Source organism: Nicotiana tabacum, chromosome 16 (assembly GCF_000715075.1).
Source record: "Nicotiana tabacum cultivar K326 chromosome 16, ASM71507v2, whole genome shotgun sequence".
In the NCBI taxonomy this organism is placed as follows: Eukaryota; Viridiplantae; Streptophyta; class Magnoliopsida; order Solanales; family Solanaceae; genus Nicotiana; species Nicotiana tabacum.
This window is the reverse complement of record NC_134095.1, coordinates 47,703,382-47,714,473: the sequence shown is the minus strand read 5'-3', so window position 1 is coordinate 47,714,473 and position 11,092 is coordinate 47,703,382.

Below are 11,092 nucleotides of genomic sequence, written 5' to 3'. Positions count from 1 at the left end.
TAATTTCTACCATAAAAACCCTAGATTTTTGAATGAAGATTGATGAAATGCAATGGGAAATCGAAAGAAATGGTTTAGAATCATATACCAATGCTTTGGGGAAGAGCTTGTTCTTTGAAAATCGTCTCAATGCTCTCTAGTTTTGAAAATATGAAATTATGGACTCAATCCCGATTTTGCTACCGTTTTTAATTTACTGGACAGGCCTTCTTCGCATTCGCAAAGGGTCAGGCCCAGTTGCCTTCGCGTTCGCGTTTAGTGGCTTGCGTTCGCGGAGCTTTAGCCCCTCAAGCCTTCGTGTTCCGCGTGTCGCACCCCTTTTTTTCTCGCGAAATCAGGTTTATGACATTCGAGAGGACAACTCGTTCCCTTTTAGGAATTGTGTTTGGATTGAAAAGTCGTCACCTAATGATTAAAGTGTATTAGGACACTAAGAAGGATTTTGATTTAGAAAACCAGAGATTGGGTAAGGGCTAGAAATTATTTTGAGGGGAAGGTGTTAGGAACCTCTCGAGATCCACTAGTGTGGTTCCCGGCCATGCTACAATTGTGACTTTAAGTGCGAACAACAAATAGACACGTAAGGGTTTCCAATACAAAGAGGGTTTTCACATAATGGTTGCAAGTAGTTGAAGTTGAGAGAAAATAGAGAAAAGCTGAAGTTGAAGTAGTTAAAAGAGTTCTGAAAATAAAGCAAACAAGTAAGAAAAAAAGAGGGGGGTCCTAAGTTTACAAATAATATGGATCACATCAATGCAATACCCGGTAATCACTCCTCAGAAGAGGGGTTACACGTGGTATTAACGCACTGGTCATCATATCCATATCTATCCTTTCCCACCCCGTTAAGGTATTAAAGCGCGGAATGGTTTCGTTACTTATTGCATGCTATTACCCGCCCCGATCCTATCAGTCCCGGAGGCATTTGGGACTACTAGTCCTAAAGGGAAGGGAGATTTGGGCTTTTGGGTTTAAAAGGACAAAATCTAAGGCGACAATCAAAAACATGTAGAGCAGTTATGGGGAAACATATAAGAGTTAAAAGCTCAAACATGCCTCCTCAACTTAAATACAAATTGTCTAGCATGTCTTGCACGTACGGATTATGGTCTAATTAAACTAAAAAGGGTGAGGCAGATTGATTTATTACATACTTCAGATAAGAAATCCGAATCAGACCTGCCTGCTGGTTGTAATTAACGAAGTCTGATTCAGCTAGCTAATTTACCTTATGGCTTGCTTAGGTGAAACCTATAGGTATGATATCTATTAATGTAGAAGTATACTGATTCTAGCGAAAAGGACTTATTAGTTACAGAAAACATAAGTTCTGCAAATATTAAGCAATGCTACTACTGATTTTAGACTTATAAGCGAGATAGACGATTTAGATTTGGTTGATTACTCATATAGGCATGCTTTCTAGGCGTTATTGATTTTTAAACGTTTATAGAAGTGCAGAAGTCCTATAGGCATGGTATCTAGAATGCTAATTGTTATTTAAACCTATAAACCATTTGCCTAGTGATAGATGCATATGTAGAATTCAGGAAGTCCTATAGGCATGTTATCTATATGATATACATCGTTTGGGAATGTAGAACCTATAGACATGTTTTCTATATAAAATGCAGATCCTATAGACATGGTTTCTACGTGAAATTGCAGATCCTATATACATGGTTTCTACGTGAAAATGCAGATCCTATAGACATAGGATCTATATGAAATGCAGAAACCTATAGACATGATTTCTATGAAATGCAGAAGTGCAGAAACCTATAGACATGGTTTCTACATATGAAATGCTAAATCGACAGCTGTAAGCATGATATAAGTGCAGAAATATAACAACTCCCTATGAACATGATATCTACCCTTTTTGCATGCATGATTGACCCTCCCCTTTTCACTAAAACCCCTATAAGTTAGTACAAATTATTACATCCCGAGAAAAATGCCAAAAAATTACATCAGAAACATAAAATTCCAACCAAGGAGAGCCTGATTCAGACTTCTATCTGAAGCATGAAGTAAACCAACTCCGAAGATCAAATTTCCAAAGCCTTTCTCTTATTTGGGATGTGTCAGAGTTCCCTAAGAGTCTCAAGTGGACTCCGGGCAGTGCTTACACCCAAATATATTGCAGAATTGAGTTATAGTGCAGTGTGGAAGGGCCAGCCCTCGAATGTCCAAGTTTAGAGGGAACTCAAGGTCCCAAAGCAAGGCTCATAGGAGGGGGTCAGAACTTAGAATCTAAGAGAGAGTGTAAGTGCAGAGAGGGGATTATGGGGGAAATCCAAGACAAGCTAGTGGTCATACCTAGCAATTTGAGTGCCGGCACACCCCAACCAGACTGTTAGCCACATTGTTTGGGAGTTAGGATCCCCTATGGGATCAAGTCCAGACATGAGAAACAACTTGGATGTTGCCATGTTCTGAACTTCAACTCAAACACATAGAAGGGGACAGGGGTGCAGGGATTCACAGTAGAAACATATGCTAATTAACATTAAACATAGGCAGTAAAGCAGACATGGATGTAGAAGCTGTAAAATAAACACATTAGGATGAGGCTAAAAATCAAACTAGAACATACCAGTTTCAGGGAAACAAGAAAATAAAGCAGTAGTCTTGTGAAGCCAAAGTGCAAGCAAATAGTCAGAATGCTATGATTAGAGAACTATGATACTTGAGTAGTATAAAAGTGTTAAATAGAGAGTGTGTTGGTGAGAAAGGAGTCGTGCCCCTTTTATAGTGAAGAAGACAAGCAGAATAAGGTAGGAGAATAGTTTTAAAATCAATTACAAAAGTTCCCCTTTAATTGAGGGATTCTGATTTCAAACGGGTAAAATAATTAAGGAAAGAGATTGATCAAAATCTTTTCCAAAGCAGTACAAGAAAGGTAAATACACAGAGATTTATTTAAGGCAAAATTCTGGTAGCACACGGTTTCTGCAAATAAGGAAAGGAAATCAATCAACAGCCAGTAAATCACAAAGTCTGAATTTTGGTATGAATGAATCCAGCCAGAAAAGGTGAAGAAAGGTTTTACTTAAGGAAGATCAGTAAAAATCAATCAAACCTAAAAAAGGATTCTGAATCAATCATAAGTTGGAAAACCTTTTCGGAAGAAAGAATTCATCACACATATAAAAACATACAGCCATGCTTAAGCACGGAGAGCTGTCATGCTAATCAGTAGAAGAGTCTAGCATAGAAGAGAAAGTTCAGAGTCGTAAACAAAGAAATTCAAACTTAGTTCACAGATCAAGATGAGTCAGAGAGAGTCAAGGGTTCCAAAATAGAACCCTAGTCCAAACACAAGATCAAAACTCGCCAAAACCCCCAAATTCTTGGGTTTCCCAACTCGAATCAGACATAGAGACGAGGAGGCAAATAATTGAAACAGGCTCAGAGGTCTCTTTCAGAGACTCATGAGAAAACAAATAGATACAATAGCGAGTTTGAAGAAACAGAGTGAAGAAACCGATTCGAAGCATAGTGAGAGTAGAGGGAACATGTTTAAGAAAACCTTTTAGAAGGGACTTAAACAGGGTTCAGAAGAGAAAAGAGATAATATAGCATTTAAGAAAACAGTAGAAGAAACATGTTTAAAGGAAACTCAAACAAAGGTCCAATAAAAGGCAAACAAAGAACTTAAGAACTCAGTAGGAAATACATACAGTAGGAGAACACAAAATATCAGAAAAGTATATCAACAAGACATATAGGAAAACACTACAGGATGAACATGCGAGCATGATGTAGAAACACAGTAGAAAGACAAGGCACAAAAGAACATATATAGTAGAAAAAACATAAGAAAGCAGTAGAAGCACATGCATGATAAATACACACAAAGAAAAAGGAACAGAAAAGTCGGAGAAACATTTTGAACTTTTCAGAAACCCTAAATCGAGGAGAAGTAATTTTTGAAAGAAACATTAGGGAAAACGTTTAAGAACTCAAGTAGAGAACAAATATAGAACTGATTTAAGAAAATAATTAGGGAAAACCTCGAATAGCTAGGATTTCAGAGGAACCCTAAAGCGATAAAGGCTTAGAAAAGGTCCGATCTGAGTCGAATAAGTCAGATATAGGCTCATAATGCTTGGATGCGCCGGAGCAAGGTCGGAGGGGCCATATAGACTTGAATCGGAAAAGATCTGAACAGACACCATCGAGGTCAGACATTGAAACTTCGAACATCAAGCGTTTAAGAGCGGAGGAAGGTGAGCATAGGCTATCCATGGCCTGAGAGGCCATAGATTCTGGTGAGATTGAGGTTAAAAATGGTAGAAGACGATTAGGGTTTCAAGAACCTTTGAGAGAGCTTGAGAGAGGGAGGGTATTCCGAGGCGGATGATAGAAAGAAAATGAGGTAGGGTTAGGGGTGTGGGCGGATTAAAAAAGGAAAGGGGAATTCATGGTCGTTGATCAAAATGATCAACGACCTGGATTAAAAAGGGAGCCGGGTGGGTTGGATAAACGGGTCAGGGGTCGAGTTAAATAGAAATTGGGTTAGTCTGTTTGGGATTCAAAATTGATTCAATTAGGAGGATCAATTTGGGCTATAATTGAAATGAAATAGGGCCAGATTTTAAATAGCTAATTTTTCCCTTTTTATTTTATAAAAATAGTAAAAATGACTTCTGAAAATAAATTAAAAGTACTGAGTCAATTAATAATATATAAATATTAATTTAAAAATATTGGAACCAATTTCATAATTATAAATGCTATTAATCTTAAAATAGGCTAAAATTGCAATTATATGCAATTTAGCTTTTAAAATACCAAATAAATTTGTAAAAATGTATAAAAATTATTCTAGTTATATTTTGGTATAAATATGAGAATAAAGTAAGTTATTCACCAAAATAATAATTTTGGAAATAATTATTGGTTTTTGTACTACTAAAATGGGCAATAAATCAGTTTAAAAATGTTTTAGAAATTAGGAAAATTATTGAAACACTTGGACATACTTATATATGCATATATATCCTATTTTTAAAGTATTTTCATGTAAAAATATATATGAAAAAATTGTGTATCAACACTATGGTATATGTATGCATAAGGAAAAATTGGGTATCAACAGCTGCCCCTCTTTGCCCGGGAAGGATAAAAGAGTTGTCGGGTAAAGATATGATGGCCAATTTGACCGAATGAAACGGTTTGAAGAACTTGACCATGCTCTGGTTCCTGAGCTGCCTACATATCCCTGATCTTACAGGAATCAGGCCATATGTAGTTCAAGATCCGTCGGCGGAATATGCTGATGGAGATTTCTTCAAAGACGGACGCGATATTTAGGTTGGGATGGATGGCTAAAGTCTAACAGGGCTGCGGGAATTGAAGCGAGATCGCTCCTGCTGAGACGACTGTTGCTAGCCGGTTTAACTGCAAATAAGCAACACAAACGTATGTTGTGCGAAAAATTAAACATGATGCAAGTTACCGTCAGACTATGAATGCTATCTTTGGACGGTTAGAATGACGTCCTCAGACCATGACGTCCTGGGCCATGAAGCGTATGATAAGGATTCGCAGGCCATGAAATGATGTTCTCGGGCTATGAGAATGATGCCTCCGAACCATGATGCCTTTGAATAATGATATGCAAAAGATAAAAGGGGTACTCAGGCCATGAAATGGCATTCTCGGGCTATGAAAATGGTGCCTCTGAACAATGACGCCTTTGGACAATTTGGCGATCTTTCATCCCATGAGATGCAATAGGTGGCAATCTTTCAGCCAATGAAATGCAATAAGTGGCGATCTTTCAGCCGATGCAAGGTATAAATGAAGCGACGATCTCTCAGTGATGCAAGGTATAAATGAAGCAGCGATATTTCAGCCATGCAGATGTAAATAAAGCGGCGATCTTTCAGCCGATGCAAGGTGTAAATGAAGTGGCGATATTTCAGTCATGCAAATGAAGCAACGATATTTCAGCCATGCAGATGTAAATGAAGTGGCGATATTTCAGCCATGTAAGGTATAAATAAAGCGACGATATTTCACCCATGGAGATGTAAATTAAGCAGTGATCTTTCAGCCGATGCAAGGTATAAATGAAGTGGCGATATTTCAGCCATGCAGATGTAAATAATGCGGGGATCTTTCAGCCGATGCAAGGTATAAATGAAGCGGTGATCTTTCAGCTGATGAAATGCAATAAGTGGCGATCTTTCAGCCGATGCAAGGTATAAATGAAGCGGCGATATTTTAGCCATGCAGATGTAAATGAAGTGGCGATATTTCAGCCATGCAGATGTAAATGAAGTGGTGATATTTCAGCCATGCAAGGTGTAATGAAGTGGCGATATTTCAGCCATGCAGATGTAAATGAAGTGGCTATATTTCAGCCATGCAGATGTAAATGAAGTGGCGATATTTCAGCCATGCAAGGTGTAAATGAAGCGGTGATATTTTAGCCATGCAGATGTAAATGAAGTGGCGATATTTCGGCCATGCAAGGTGTAAATGAAGTAGTGATATTTCAGCCATGTAGATGGAGGTAGAACTTAACCTCGGAAGGCAGAATGGTTGCCTTATGCAATGCAGAGAATGCAGATGGAGGTAGAGCTTAACCTCGGAAGGCAGAATGGTAGCCTTATGCAATACAGAGAATGTAGATGGAGACAGAGCTTAGTCTCGAAAGGCAGAATGGTAGCCTTATGCAATGCAGAGAATACAGATGGAGGTAGAGCTTAACCTTGGAAGGCAGAATGGTATCCTTATGCAAAGCAAAGAATACAGATGGAGACAGAGCTTAGTCTCAGAAGGCAGAATGGTATCCTTATGCAATGCAGAGAATGTAGATGGAGACAGAGCTTAGTCTCAGAAGGCAGAATGATAGCCTTATGCAATGCAGAGAATGCAGATGGAGACAGAGCTTAGTCTCGGAAGGCAGAATGGTAGCCTTATGCAATGCAGAGAATGCAGATGGAGACAGAGCTTTGTCTCGGAAGGCAAAATGGTAGCCTTATGCAATGTAGAGAATGCAGATGGAGGTAGAGCTTAACCTCGGAAGGCAGAATGGTAGCCTTATGCAATGTAGAGAATGTAGATAGAGACAGAGCTTAGTCTCGGAAGGCAGAATGGTAGCCTTATGCAATATAGAGAATGCAGATGGAGGTAGAGCTTAACCTTGGAAGGCAGAATGGTAGCCTTATGCAGGAAGTAAAATGGCAAATGGCAATCTAATTTTCTTAGCTGATAGCGGATTGCGATATTGCGACTGCTGGGGATACTGTGTCTGCTGGGGACACTGCGTGCGGATAACAGCTGTGAGTAAGTGCAACGGTTCTAAGAGTAGTATTTTCGAGTAATGTGAGTCTTGTGAGTGTATAGTATATTTGATGATTTTGCAACTCAAGTGCCTGCATCCAAAGAAAATCGTGAGTTTTGTAAAGGGGGGAGGTTAGTTCGTATTCCCGCTGGCTCTGTTTGACTTGCTCGGCTCTGTTCCGGTGATACTGTGCATATCATTGGGGCAGCGTTTCTAAACAAAGCAACTTTGGTAACATACATCAAGGAAAGCATAAAGGTTACATATAGTATCACTTCACTGCATCTGAATTGATCGGCTTCGGCCAAACTTCTCCGTCCATTTCTGCAAGTATGAGGGCTCCTCCTGTTAGAACCCGGTGGACCATGTACGGACCCTGCCAGTTGGGAGAGAACTTCCCTTTGGCCTCATCCTGATGCGGGAATATCTTCTTTAACACCAACTGCCCTAGTGTGAACTGTCTTGGCTTGACTCTTTTATTGAAGGCTCTGGACATTCTGTTCTGATAAAGCTGACTATGGCAAACTGCGTTCATTCTTTTTCCATCTATAAGAGCCAGCTGCTCATAACGACTCTTCACCCATTCTGCATTGTCGAGTTCTGCTTCTTGTATGATCCTCAAGGAAGGAATTTCTACCTTGGCAGGAATTACCGCCTCTGTACCATAAACCAGCATATAGGAAGTCCGCCCGGTTGATATGCAGATTGTGGTGCGATACCCCAATAAAGCAAATGATAACTTCTCGTGCCACTGCTTATGCTTCTCTATATTTTCCTTAGTATCTACTTGATATTCTTATTGGCGACCTCTACGACTCTGTTCATCTGAGGTCTGTAGGTTGTAGAATTTTTGTGTTTGGTCCTGAAGGTTTCACACATGGCTTTCATCAAACTGTTGATATTGGAACCATTATCAGTAATGATTGATTCTGGAATTCCGAATCGACAAACGATACGATCACGGACGAAGTCTGCAACAACTTTCTTAGTCACTGCCTTGTACGATGCTGCTTCAACCCATTTGGTGAAATAATCAATTGCCACTAGGATGAACCTGTGCCCATTTGATGCGGCATGTTCAATTGGTCCAATAACATTCATTCCCCAAGCAGCGAACGACCATAGTGAGCTTTTTATATTAAGCTCTTTTGGAGGCACCTTTATCATATTTGCATGTATCTGACAACGGTGGCACTTCTGGACATACTGGATGCAGTCCGTCTCCATAGTTATCCAAAAATAACCAGCTTGGAGTATCTTCTTGGCTAAGACAAAGCCATTCATATGTGGCCCGCAGGTCCCAGCATGGATTTCTTCTAGTAATGTAGATGCTTCCTTTGCGTTGACACACCTTAGTAATCCCAAATCGGGAGTCCTCCTGTACAGGATTCCTCCGTTGTGAAAGAAATTGTTGGATAACCTCCAAAGTACGCGCTTCTGAATAGTGTTTGTGAGCTCTGGGTATTCCCCTTTTGCCAAGTATTCCTTGATATCATGAAACCAAGGCTTTCCGTCTGCTTCTTCTTCGACATGAGCACAGTAAGCTGGCTGATCATGGATCTTTACCGGAATGGAATCAATAAAGTTCTTATCTAGATGTTGTATCATCGATGATAGGGTAGCCAATGCATTGACAAATTCATTCTGGACCTTGGGGACATGCTGGAATTCTGTCTTTGTGAACCTCTTTCTTAACTCCTGCACATAATGTAGATAAAGGAGTATCTTGGAGTTCTTGGTCGCCCATTCTTCTCGAACCTGATATATAAGCAAGTCTGAATCCCCGATCACTAGCAACTCTTGGACGTTCATGTCAATGGCCATCTTGAGTCCCAAGATGCAGGCCTCGTACTCAGCCATGTTGTTGGTACAAGGGAAACTGAGCTTGGCATATACCGGATAATGCTGACCAGTTTCTATTACTAGGACTGCTCTTATGCCAACTCCTTTGAAATTTGCTGCTCCATCGAAAAACATTCTCCAACCTTCATAGGATTCTGCAATGTCTTCTCCTATGAATGATATCTGTTCATCAGGAAAATATGTTTTCAGGGGTTCGTATTCTCTGTCCACAGGATTTTCAGCAAGATGATCTGCCAAAGCCTGTCCCTTGATTGCTTTCTGAGTTACCTAGACAATGTCGAATATACTCAGCAGGATTTGCCACTTGGCTAGCTTGCCAGTGGGCATGGGCTTCTGAAAGATGTACTTCAACGGATCCATCCTTGATATGAGATACGTGGTATATGCACAGAAATAATGCCTCAACTTCTGAGCTACCCAAGTCAGAGCAAAATAGGTGCATTCTAACAGGGATTACCGGGCCTCGTAAGGGGTGAACTTCTTGCTAAGATAGTAGATGGTCTGCTCCTTCCTCCCCGTTTCATCATATTGCCCAAGAACACAACCGAACGCTCCATCTAGCACTGCAAGGTAGAGTAATAGGGGTCTACCTGGTTCGGGCAGGGACCAAAACTGGCGGTGTTGACAGGTACTTCTTGATTCTGTCGAAGGCTTTTTGGCAATCATCAGTCCATGTGGTAGCGGCGTCCTTCTTTAACATCTTAAAGATTGGCTCACAAATGACCGTAAATTGTGCTATGAACCGGCTGATGTAGTTAAGTCTTCCCAGGAAGCTTATTACGTCCTTCTTGTTCTTTGGTGGTGGCAGTTCCTTAATAGCTTTGACCTTAGATGGATCCAGTTCTATCGCTCGACGACTCACAATGAACCCAAGTAGTTTTCCAGCAGTAACCCCAAATGTACATTTTGCTGGATTCAGTTTCAGGTTGTATCCTCTCAGTCTGTTGAAGAACTTCCTCAAATCTTCCATATGGTCAGTGGCTTTCTTGGACTTTATGATGACATTATCTACATACACCTCAATCTCCTTGTGTATCATATCATGGAATATAGTCATCATGGCCCTCATGTAGGTGGCCCTTGCATTCTTTAACCCGAATGGAATCATCTTGTAGCAGTACATCCCCCACGGCATAATGAAAGCCATTTTCTCAGCATCTTCTTCGTCCATCCAGATCTGATGATATCTAGCGAAGCAATCTACAAATTATTGCAACTCATGCTTGGTGCAATTGTCGATTAGGATGTGTATATTTGGCAAGGGGAAGTCGTCCTTTGAACTAGCCCGATTGAGATCCCGGTAGTCGACACAGACTCTGACCTTCTTGTCCTTCTTTGGTACTGGCACGATGTTGGCTAACCAAGTTGGGTATTCTACTACCCTGAGAACCTTAGTTTTGACCTGCTTGGTGACTTCTTCCTTGATTTTCAGACTCATGTCAGGCTTAAACTTTCTGAGCTTTTGCTTTACCGGCGGACATGTTGGATCGATTGGCAGTTTGTTAGACACAATAGATGTACTCAGACCAGTCATGTCATCATATGACCAAGCGAATATGTCTTCATATTCCCTTAGAAATTCTGTGTATTCCTTCTTTTCTGATGGCGATAAGTGGACACTGATTCTCGTTTCTTTGACGTTCTCTGCATCTCCCAGGTTAATAATCTCGGTCTCATTCAGGTTGGACTTAGGTTTGTTCTCAAAATTTTCAACCTCTTTAACAATCTCTTCTGGTATGTCATCTTCTTCTGAATCTATGTCTGTTTGTTGCGTTGTCTCGTTGCATGTCATAGTCATTGGTTCATCAAGATAAGTAATAGTAATGCTGTATGAGTAAAGTAATGAGAGAAAAATAATAAGAGTAAGATTTATAGAGAAAATGTTTTTCTAAATTCCATAACTATTTTGAATATTGAAGATCTTAT